This window comes from Bacillus rossius, chromosome 3, assembly GCF_032445375.1.
Source record: "Bacillus rossius redtenbacheri isolate Brsri chromosome 3, Brsri_v3, whole genome shotgun sequence".
In the NCBI taxonomy this organism is placed as follows: domain Eukaryota; kingdom Metazoa; phylum Arthropoda; class Insecta; order Phasmatodea; family Bacillidae; genus Bacillus; species Bacillus rossius.
Genome location: NC_086332.1, coordinates 17,614,645 through 17,626,988, shown reverse-complemented (window position 1 = coordinate 17,626,988; position 12,344 = coordinate 17,614,645). Strand labels below are relative to the sequence as shown.

General features: G+C 39.3%; 1 protein-coding gene across 1 annotated transcript in view; it reads right to left on the bottom strand.

Moving 5' to 3' along the window:
- LOC134530022 (uncharacterized) overlaps positions 1-12,344 on the bottom strand; it is a 231,586-nt gene that overhangs the window by 100,856 nt on the left and 118,386 nt on the right. The gene's annotated exons all lie outside the window — the stretch shown is intronic.

Sequence of the window (12,344 nt, the reverse complement as noted above, 5' to 3'; positions counted from 1 at the left end):
ATTAATATTTAAATCACTGCGCTGATCAGGCATCATTACTGCACATGCAGGAAAGAAAAAATATCTTAAATATTTTTTAAAATTGTTAAATGACTGATTACTGTAGTACTAATACGTACATAAAATAATGCTGAGCTACCCAGTTTCTGAGCCCCGATGTTTTCCATTTATATTTCAAGAGTTTAGAGCCTCTTCTGTGGCATAAAATATTATATTATTTTAGATTACGCGTTTAAAAATTGAAGTGGATGTGTGTTGCGTGCGACAGGCGACAGTAGTTTCAAAGGAAGTTCATGGCAGCTTACGCGCAGGGTATGGCGGGCAGAGGTTTTGCTGACGAGTAATACCTGAACTGTAAAGTGAACGCAGCTCTTTGATTGGCTGCCGGGAGCGGACCGGTGGCACATCGCCTTCAGGTTTTAGCAGGCGGCGTCAGGACCGAATTTTCGCCCCCCCCCCCCCCCCCCCTTTTTCTCCTCAATCACCATTTTCCTTTCGAGAGAAGCTTTCAAGAGAAGGGTTTAGGGGATGGATGGAAAGGGGGGGGGGGGGGGAGAGAAAAGGGGTTTAGCGAAGGAAATTGAAACCAGACGAGTCAACAAGGAATAGCTCTCGTGTATCGGACTGCAATCCCAGATGGAACATATATTGTTCGCATCTAGGTTCTGAGAAGTAGGAAAAGGGAACTGGATAATCTAGGGTACAGCCCCCCTGACCGCCCCTCCTCCCCTCCACCAGGGGTAGGCACCGACCCTTCAGCCGAGCAGAATTTCATTAGCAATCCCCTCGCTAGGGGCGACTTCTCCGCCTACCGAATTTGATTCCTTTCGCCCGCTCCAGGGAGAATTTGAAACAGTTTCGGAGAGTAACGTTGCTATTCAAAGTAAAATGAAAAAAAAAAATCGAAATAAAAAGTAGGAAAAGTACAAGATAAAAAAATCTTTCCAACTTTTTTTGTGTAATTATTGTAAAGTACAGTCAATATGTAAACAAAAAAACTAAATATAAACGACAAATATAAACATAATAAATATGAAAATTTGTTCGATTTAGCGCGATTAAAATTGTTAATTGAGCGTAATGCACGATATGTTGAAACATTGTAACCAGGAATATCTCTGCCTGATTTATCTGATGGAAACAGCAAAAAGCCAACAGAATAAGAATATTAATATAAATATTTCTTGACCTCAGTTAGCCACGATAGTGGAGGGGCTAACTAACGTACAGCAGTCAATGCTAGAGGTCCCAGGTTTCGAGTCCCTGTGAGTATGGGTGTACAATTGCACCGTCTAGATTGGTCACTAAGTTTCCGAAGTCAATGAAACTGCCAAAATAATCTTTCTAACTGGCAATATAAATTAAATAAAGGGCGAATTATTGGCTAACCGGGTTTGATTCTCGATGGGGTCACATACTTTTTTTTGTCATTGGGAAACGTAGCGGACGTTGCCGTGGGCCGGAGGTTGTCCAAGGTACGTATTATATAAAAATAATAATTCATTCCGTCAGAGCTCCATTCAAACCTCATCAGTCTTCGTCGTCTTTGAGGACTCCCTTTCTTTCCCTCCTTCTCATACTCTCTCTTTCTCTTGGTGCACACACACACACACACACACCAACACACACACACACAGAGAAAGAGAGAGTGGGTCTGATTTCGACCGACAAACTTTGGCTGTAGGTTCATTACGAGAAAAATAATTTGAAAACATTTGTATGTCATGGCCTAAAGCGCTTCATAAGGCTATAATCCTTTGAAGATGGAGCTAATAACACTAGCTAATAACACGCTATTTCAGAGTATTGCTGAACTCTTACCATTGAAAAAAAAAGGTTGTAATTAATTCTAAACATGTTTACTAAACTGTTAGGCACTCAAATAATTATAATAAATAAATATATAAAAATAAACAAAAACAACACAATAACTTGTCAGTTTCATAAACGATTTATTTTATATCAAAACCGTTAAAGAATTGTATATTTTAAAACCGTTAAAGAATTGTATATTTTTAAAGTGGTTAAGTGTAGGACGTATTTATATTTAGTATATATTAAGTATCTAATTATAAAACTTCTGATTTAGACTGTTTGAGGATATATTACACCTTAATGAAATTACACTTACCTCCTTTTTATTTCATGAGGTAAACTTCAAAAAAAAATTTTTAACAGGCAATTTTTTTTCATTTTAATTAAGTTTATGCCATTGTTTACACTAAAATTTTCATTTATTTTGGTAAAGCGATTCTTAGAATAATTAATAAATTTCACCTTATTACAAATACTTCCCGTTACAGGTATATAAGAATTTTTGATACAATCGCATCTTTATTTTCTTTCTCACTGAATGGCTATGATTGGTGTGCGGACAGTAGATGTACCTGAAGTAAACACAGCCAATCACCGAACACAGACAATGCTGAAAAAGTTTTTAACACACAGATGGTGGTCTGAAAAGCTTTTCGCGGAAAATACATGGCCCCTTATTAACAGGCCAATCAACGGCATAAAAGTTAGCTATGTTGTTAGATATGACAAATGATTACGATTAGGGACCGGAAAAATTCGCGGATTCAATGACCTCTAGGATAGCCTCCATCATCCTCTGCATTTCTCAAGTGAACAAACGTGTTCATTGGGTACTAAATTGTGAGGCGTCTCCACTGGGTAGCTTGTGATTCGAAGCTTCTTTGGTCGATAGTCTCTCATTGGCCCAGAGAGCTCCAGTTAAAACTGCGAGCCAATAGCAGAACCAGCATAATTGTACACATGTTTGAATTTCAGCCTATCACGAAATGAATCCGCGAATTTTTTCCGGTCTCTACAAATGATATATATATATTTAAAAAGTAGAGGATGTTAACGTATTCAAAACCCACAGAGCCTTCCACATCAACAGACGTTATTTAACCGTCTGCTCACATGTCGTGTTCAGTCCTGACTTCTGGAACTTCGCGACCAGAGGGCGCGCCAGCCGGAAAGGCGGCCGAACCGCCCACTGAGACCCAGGGGCGGGAATTAACTGCCCCAATTTCAGGTTTGGGAGTTGAAGCTCGCCCGCATAAATGATGAGCGGCCGCTTGGACTGTTTCCAGGCAGACCGGCTTATCTCTTCCTCTCTTCTCTCTTGCCGTCCCATTCCGCGCGCGGGGGTTTTGCTGCGGCTCGTCCGAATGCGTGGAGGGTAATTGTTCCATCACCGTCATTCCCTTATTTCTCACGCGTCCAGTGAACAACGCGGTATTTTCTTTTCCTTCCTCGGCGTGAACCTCAATTCTACTCGGGTCGCGTGATGCACCTTCCTTCGGCTTGCTGGTCGGTTTATATGAGTTTGGTTGGAGATATTCATAGAAGTGTCGAGAAGAATATCGGGAATCGGTTTTATGAATGTTGATAAAATGTCAAATGCATTGTGGCTGTAATCGTGACGCTGAAGATAAAAAAAAAATAATTAAGGGCACACGCAATCAGAAGAGAATTTTATTATTTTTTATTTAGTACTAGCTAATGCCCAGTATGAGTTGCAATGCCACTTTTTAATTTTTTGTAATTTTTTTATAGTTTGTACACACATGGACAGCATTACCCTGTATCTCTCTCTTTATCTCTCTGTAACTCTATATATCCCTTAATATCACTTTATCTCTTTATATTCATCTCTATATATCAATCCATATCTCTCAATCTCCCTATCACCTATCTTTATCTATATATCTCTATATCTCACTGAATATATCCATATCTGTCTATATCCCTATATGAATCTTAATTTATATTTATATCTATATATCTATCTCTATATAAATATAGATGTATAGTTATATATAACACTTTATTTTATCTCTTTATATATCTATATCATATATGTATAGCTATATATGTATAGCTATATATGTATAGTTCTCTTAATCTATATATCTGTATATATCACATTCTATATATCTCTCTAGCTATATGCCTCTATGTAAATCTAAATATCTATATCTCTAACCATCACTTGGTATTTCTCTATCACTCTCTCTATCTCTATCCCTCTCTATTTCACTCCGTCACTTTCTGCCTCTCTTTCTTTCTCTCGCTTTCTCTATATCTATCTCTCTTTATCTCTCTATCTCTCGACTCGCACACCACCATTATTATTCGGACCATAATAAAAAGGAACTGACATAAAGTACTTAGTGGTAACTATCCGATACTACTCGCGCGCCAACTTAATTTTTGCTTTAAGGGTTGGTATTATCAAAATCTCACTTGAACAGTGACCTTCCTCGTGTTTTAAACATGGAGGTAAGAAGTGAGGGAGTAAGTGTATACAAACTTTGCCATTTTAATGCTTGAAATCAAAATGAGAACGACCTCTAACCCCTTTTTTTCATTCTGCATAGCAAACAATTTTTGGTTATAATAAATTCTAACCCTAATTTCTTGCAGATGTGTTGGTATTATGTTTCTTTAGCCATATTAACTACATGATGGCATATTTACGATTCTTCCTAGCGAGTTCTTTTCAAGCAATTAAACAACTTTATAGCATATTAGTCTTTATACAGCTACTATAGCAGATGCTTCAGAACAGACGACCATTCCATAGACTAATACACACATGGTTTCAAAGGTCAAGCGTGCAAAATTTCATAGAGATTGGATGAACAATGAGTTATTAATGCAACGACGAAATTTTATAAAGAATATATTAATTATGCTTTAAGGATTGGTTTTAACAGAATATCACCTAGACAATATGGTAATTACCATTAGAACGATTTCCCGTCCAATATGGTAAAATGTTTTGTTCCAGCCAATAATAATATAGGTATACGTTATTTTTAATATTTTTACAGTTTAAGATGTTACCTATTTAAATTATTTTCCCGTATAAAACGGTGTAGTTAAAGTTTTAAAACCATTATTTGTCAGGATATTACCAGTTACTTATTTAATTAACAGAACTACGAAGTTGGTGATGTGTAACTTTTCTTTTAAAGACGTTTTCAATCTTGTAGTCGTTATCTTCAACTCATTCATGTTTGGTTAAGTTGATTACTGTATAGAGTGTACTCGCATAGTCCAATATCGATATAGATGTTTCGCAGATTGCATGCAACGCGCACACTCTGTCTTGTGCCGAGTGAACTACATTTTTAATAGCCCGCATTCTTTCTCGGTTAGTCTGTACTACGACGACAGAATGGCGAGATTTCAACAAAAGTAATTTAATTATGCTTCAAGGTATTATTTGATCAAAATCTCACCTAGACAGTGACCTTCCTCTTGTTTCGAAGGTCGAATGTGCAAAGTTTCAACTCAGTCGGATGAACGATACGTGAAAGTATAGAAGACGAACACACAAACATTCATTTTTATATATAAGATTTAATTGTTAACAACGAAATATTCAGAAACGGATAAAACAAACCAACAGATATGGATATGAATTATGGGAGGAATAGTGCATAGCTAGAGACCGGAAAAATTCGCAGATGCATTTGGTAATATGAAAAATTTCTAATAATTATACCGTTTAGCTGCTTCTGGTATTATTTTCACTGTTAACCTGGAGGATTATTGGCCAATTAGAGACCAGCAATCAAAGAAGTATCGAATCAGCAGCCAATGAACAGGCGAAGTTTGCCCGAACATGTAGGGAATCGTGGAGTCTATCCTAGAGGTCATTGAGCCCGCAAATTTTCCCAGTCCCTAGACATAGCCGGTTCAAAGGAGCCGTCGTTAGTCTGACTGATACCGGGGAAAACACGGGCAAACCAGATTAAAGTGGCCAGACTGTGATTCGAACCTGCGCCCTCCTTAATGCATATCAACTTTCCGTTGTGTGCAGTGGACTTGCTGCTTTATAACTTTAACGCAATTAAATATGTTTGACATATTTATTTACCTTTAGATCTCATTACATAATAGAAACCTAAAGTTTAAACACATTAAGATCGAGATTGATTTTTATGCTTTTCCTGCTGTGTTGTTTGTTGACCCTCTGAGATCTCGAAGGGGTGTACTATGGTGTTCAAAAGGCAAAGCGAGAATGAACCATTACATAACTGCAACGAGCATGTATTTATGTTTTCCCGCTCTGCACTGTCGAAAACACAGATAATTAACAACCAGATTTGCATCTCTCTGCTAATCTCACCAGCATCTTTGTCAGATCCCGTAATACGAATTGCTGACATTAGTTTCAAGAACAATTGTGTAACGGTCCGTGAGAAACGGTAACCATCGTATAGTCAAACCGAAAAGTCACACGTCTTAAAGTTTTTAATTGCGCAAAACTTTGTAAGCCGCCCTTCTTGATGAATGCCGTCAGTTACGTACTTTGCACTGTTCATGTCCTTGCACCGGTTAGACTGTGGTTGCGCGATAAGACATAAATAAAAAAAAAACAAATTTAATTAAAAAGATGGTTAATCGTTATAATTGGCTACGGGAGATTCAAATAATGAATAAATTAACACAATAATTAATAATTTACTATTTGGATTCTATAGGAAATAATGGACGGAGTTATGATTCAGTAAATAAAACCTTCTTGTGCCCTCCAAATGCCGATGCAATTCCCTGAGGTTGGCGTTAACGCTTCAGGCCACGGAACCGAAACAAATACAGAAACAATGACGACCCTTCATCGGTCGGACACGTCAGTACGCCTTCGAGGCAGTATTGAGACACCCCTTTCCTCTCCCGGTCCACCAACCAGCACTCATCGAGAATCCTAAGCCCCACCCGCCGCAGCCAAACTTCATATTTAGGGGCCTATTTATGTCATCTCTCTGAATTTTTAATTTCTGTTACATTCATACACCTATACACAAAATTCTAAAACCAGAATTATTTGTATAATATTTTGGAAAAAAGTTTTCAATTTAATATTTGACTATCCTTGAAATGCAGCTTGTCCACTGGCCAGAAGTAAGAAAGAGAGGACCAGTCACCCTGGCTGGTACAGCTAGCACCGAAGTGGCTGGCCCTACCGCCCTTGATTGCAGCCAATAAGACGGCCCTTGGCAATGGATACTAATCCCGCCGTTGCCTCTTTAGAAATGTGCTGTTCGGCCAAGCTGGAGTGCAGAAATTTAAATACTGGATATTTAACATGAAGTCTTTAATTTAAACATATATGATGACTTCAATAATACCTTAAATACATTTATAATAACAGAATGAAATAAATGAAATGGGCCGATTGCAGCATTTAGGGAACCTTATTTTATTTCTGATAAGCTGTGTCTGCCGCAAGTCAAGTACCAGAGGAAGCCTCAAAAGCGAAGAAATTATTCTTTCCCCTTCAATTTTTTTTAAAGACCAGATGGGTCGCTAAATATATACCTTCCCTTCCCTCTCCACCCAAAATATTCCCTCCAGCATCGCGAAATATCACGATGTCACTCTGGCAGGCTCAGGGGTAGGGGGTGACGGCCAACATTTGGAGGGGACACATACTAGGTGGAAGGGATAGCTATACGGTCGTTTGTTTTATACGGCCGCCCGGGCGCGTTAAATCCCCGTCGCTGATTGCTCGTAATACGGGAGCTCGTAATTCAGCGCCTGTTACGAAGCGCAAGGTCCTGCGGCTCTTGCCCCCCACCCCCCTGACACCCTCGAGGTTCCCAACACGCTCGTTGACGGCCGGCCTAATTAACACCCGCCCGTCGGCGATGCTCCGATTCCCGAGGAAGGCGTTTCGCCGTCGGCACCGTCAACCATTTTTTTTTACGGCCGATCCTCTCTCCGGCTGTTTCGAAGCTGCGGGCAGAACGTTTTAGCTGATTGACATTTAAAGCGTGGATGACATCGCAAACGTCTGCATTCAAGCCACAGGAACGGACTCTTTACATATTTACAGAGACCGGAAAAATTCGCGATTTCAATGACCTGTAGGATATACTCCATGATCCTCTATGCACTCGGGAAAATTACATCTGCTCATTGGCTACTGACTCGTGACACGTGTTAACTGGGACGCTAGTGATTCGATACTGCTTTTGTTCAAGGTTTTTCATTGGCCGAGTATCATTAAGATAAACTGTGGCCCAATCACTGATGCAGTAAAAAGCAAACGTTTTTGGATTCTAGACTATCACGAAATGAATCCGCGAATTTTTCAGGTCTCTACCTATTTACATTAATACAAATATAATCTGAGTCTTTTTAAAATGTATAACTTAGTTTGTAAGGACCTTTGTGTCAATATTAGATCCTGAATGTTCTTAGCAAAAAAAACATATATTATGGTTTATGAACTCAAGGCCTACAATTATTTTTTTTCTGTTTTGAATCGCAATACATAGAAAATATTAATACAGTGAGTTTCTTAATGTTCAGAAATGTTCAACACAGAACTTTAATTAAATTTTCTCACATTACCGAGGAAAAACATTTAATTTTTTGATTCTTAATGATCAAAGTTTGTTTACTAGGATTATTTCATCCATTTAAACATTCCCCGAAGCGAACATGAGGAAAAGGGTGTTTAGTGGGTGTACGAAGTTTTGCTGTGTGCATACCCGGCAGATGATGACCAGTGGTCAGAGCACTCTGCTGCCACCCAGGCGACATGGGTTCTACTGCCAGCGGACTCAAACCTATATTCCAATATTTTTCTTTAGTGAGAAACGTGGCGGACGTTACTGTGAGCCGGTGGGTTTTCTCAGCGTACTCCCGCTTCACCCGTAGTCATGCATTCCATCGCTGCTACATCTCTCCTTTTCGTCTCAAATGGCATCCTTCTCTACGAGACGTTATGCTTTAATTACTTAATATACTTTTCTGCACTTTCTTCTTTGATTATATTTGTTAAACCTTCAACCACACACTATCATTCTTTATATTTGTTCATAGATTATTCTTTATTTTCCTTTTTATTAATTTGATTCATTCTGGTGTCACTTCTTCGTTGAATATATGATTTCTTAACGCTGATATTCCTTCCTTAATTAACCGTCTTTTTTTATTCCTTCGCTGTCATTCTATCATTTATTCATTTATTCCTTTGACTCATAACTTACCTTCATTCACTTTATGCCCTTTGGTTAATTTTTATGACACAAAAATTTATCTTATTAATTTTGTAATATATTTAATGAGAATTTTTTATAAAATTTCAGCCGTCTGGTGTTAAAAGATTTTCGCTCGAGCACCTGTCGGCCCGTCAGCCCACACAGGCTCTAGCCCTTGTAGTACCGTCCACCGCCGGCTGATAGCTGAGCGCCACCATCCCCTGGCTCCCGTGGCGGGCGCTCGCTGTCGCCGCCTCGCCTCGCGCCCCTGGCCCAGCTGTCTGGCTGCGCCACGCAGCTCTCTCGGGCACCAGGTTGTTCTCACTGTGCTTCTCGGAACCCAGATCCTGCCGATTGCCAGATCCCCTCCTTAGCATGCCCCTCCCGGGGGTATTCAACCTTCACACACTTTAGCGCTATCCTACGCTATCTCTCGGTGCCTATCAGGGTAGAGTGGAAAAAATTCCAGTTCTTTTTTTTTTTACATTCCAGAGCAAAATTTAAACGGAACTGTTAGGGATCACTCCCTCTTTTTTTTTGATCGGGAAGGTATTAGAGCTTTGAGCTAGGGCCACCATCCCAGCATAGTCACCGCCTCAACCCCGTACCTCGCTCAGCTGACCAGACAGTTGGCTGTGTCCTGAGCCCTATAAGACTTTATCAGCACTGCTGGCGCCTACCCCGATCTCCCACATCGCGCTGGGACCCCTCAAAACACCCAGTGAACCCGTGGTCCGGTGGAGGCCATCTCTCGGGCACCGGCCGGGGTTCGCGTGTTGCGTCAGGGGTCACGGCTGCTCGGGCATTTCCTTCCCCTCCCCGCTCGTCATCGCTTCTCCCTTCCCCGCGGGTTTACAACATAACTTGGTCTCGCCCGCCCCAGGTGACCATAGCTGTATTACTCCGCTCATTCGCCGTCCCCTCTCCCTCTTTTCCTTTCTCGGCCGACTGATCCTCTACGCTCACTACTGCCCTCTTGAGGCAAGAACTAGGAACTACAGCAATCCCATCCTCCATTTTTGGGCCTTTATGGACACACTTAGACCACGTGCAGTTTCGGCCCTCGGGAGGCATTTGTCTTCGGGTCGGCCAGTCCCACACTTCGCTAGTGCTCCTCTCGGCGTAAATTTCGGTGAAATCATCTGCTATACGGGATGTAGTTATGCGAGTGAGGAGATATTTCATTTCATATTTTTCTTTAACCAGTTTATAATGTAGTTAAATAGTGATAGTTAGAGACCGGAAAAATACGCGGGGTTAATGACCTCCAGGATATACTCCAATATTCTCTCCACACTCGGGCAAATGCCACCTGTTCATTGGCTGCTGACTTGTGAGTCGTCTCGACTGAGAGGCCTGTGATTCGACACTTCTACGAGTGATGGTCTCTAGTTGGCTCTCAGTCCTCCAGATTATTGTGGACCAATGGCAGAAGCAGCACTAAGGTATAGTTATTTGAAATTTAGAATAACACGAAAGGAATCCGCGAATTTTTCAGGTCTCTAGTGATAGTATATATATTTCACCTGGATTTATGTTCAAAATCATCTGATCTTCTCTGCTTGATTAATTGATTAATTTCATGGACCTATAAAGGATTCAATTTTTTTTAACTAAACAATTTAATCACATGGGGTATGCCGTTTTATTACATTAATTTATAATTTAAATATTCTGCTGTCATTTATTCATACTTTAATTTATTTATATTAATATTTATTCGTAGGGTCACGATTATTTCTTAGATCTAATTCACTACAGGCTATACTCATCTTGCATAAACATAATCAAGCCTTTTTAAAGAGCTGATTGGTGGATAACAATGTCACTGACTCAGAGTAGTTCAGAGCGTGTCAAGATCACCGTATTTCAACCACCAACTTGAAGCAGATGTGTGATTCAAGTCTAAATGATACTAGGGCGTATTAAACTGGAAACGGGAAAAGGGTGATGTGACATTTTTCGATGTTACACCTTTTTCATGGTTAGTGCTTAAACTGATGACGCGTTGTCTTTATTTTTCAATAAATTTCTTTCAAAATGCTTAAATATAATTTACAAACATGTTAATACATATGTTGTTTTTATACATATATTTTCTTTTGTAATATTTTACACATTGTTTTTTTGTTTTTCAAAAGCTTTTTTTGTTTGGTTTTGTATGAGACAGAGTGTTTCCAACAAATGCCGAAGATTTTTATCGTTACGAGATCGTAATCAGAAGTGTGTTGCACGGAAAACTAAATGGATATTGGAGAAAAAAATCCGTGATGCTGATACGTAATTAAAATTGTCATAGATACATATTGTTTCTTAATTATCAAGATTTAGACATATTTTTATTATTGAGGGCATAGGGGCAGCTTTTCCCTCACACTACCCATAGCCCTTCTTGGATACTCACATACTCACCCTCTATTACTTCATTCACTCATACATAGGGCTACGTATTTTTCGCGAAAATATTTTTCAGATCAGCCGTCTGTTAAAATTTTGTAGCGCTGTCTATGTTTAGGGTTGGATGGGTTTATTTCAGGTACATGTGTACTGTCAGCACATCCATTGTGGAAGCTAAAACACCCTAAATGGTAGAGCCAAATAGGGCCATGGCTACTCTTGCAAACACAAAGAAAAAAATCGAAAGCCTTATGAGCAGGGACAAGGTTATATAGTTTTGTTGTTAAGACAATTTCGTTTTTAGAAACATATATACATTGTCTTTATTCATGAAGATAGAGTATTATTTAACAAATATGAATATTAATATTTCTCAATACTTTCATCAACAAAGCCACGCATTTTAATTATACATGGCGAACCTTTACAGTAGAATAATTTGTAATAAGCACGTCTGGAACAGAAATTCCCAGTAAATTAAAGTAAGAATGCAAATTTTTTATGTAATCGAAAAATGTGCCAACGTCATAATGTAGCATCTTACATGTTTCGTGATTGGGCGAGTTTATTTCAGGTACACGTGGATTGTAAACAAAACCAATCACAGTAATTCAGCGCGGTAGCGAGTGGCTCGGTCAAATACGGGAACGACTTCTCTCGCAGACGGCCACCAATCACAAGAGAGAAACCGCTTTAGAGGGTGTGTACCTTGTTGCAGTCTATAAACAGTTCAGATGGTTTTTTTTTGAGAAAAAAACAAGAACAAGAATTGTGCTCGTATATATTTCGTTTATGTGATGTTGGTTACCCATTAACTTCAAAGGTGCTACAGCTGAATGTTTTTCGATACTGCAGTGATAATTGGATTCCCAACAAGTTTGTCAACAGCAAAGCTGGGCGCTGTTGGTTGCAGGTTTTTTTTTTAAAAATAGG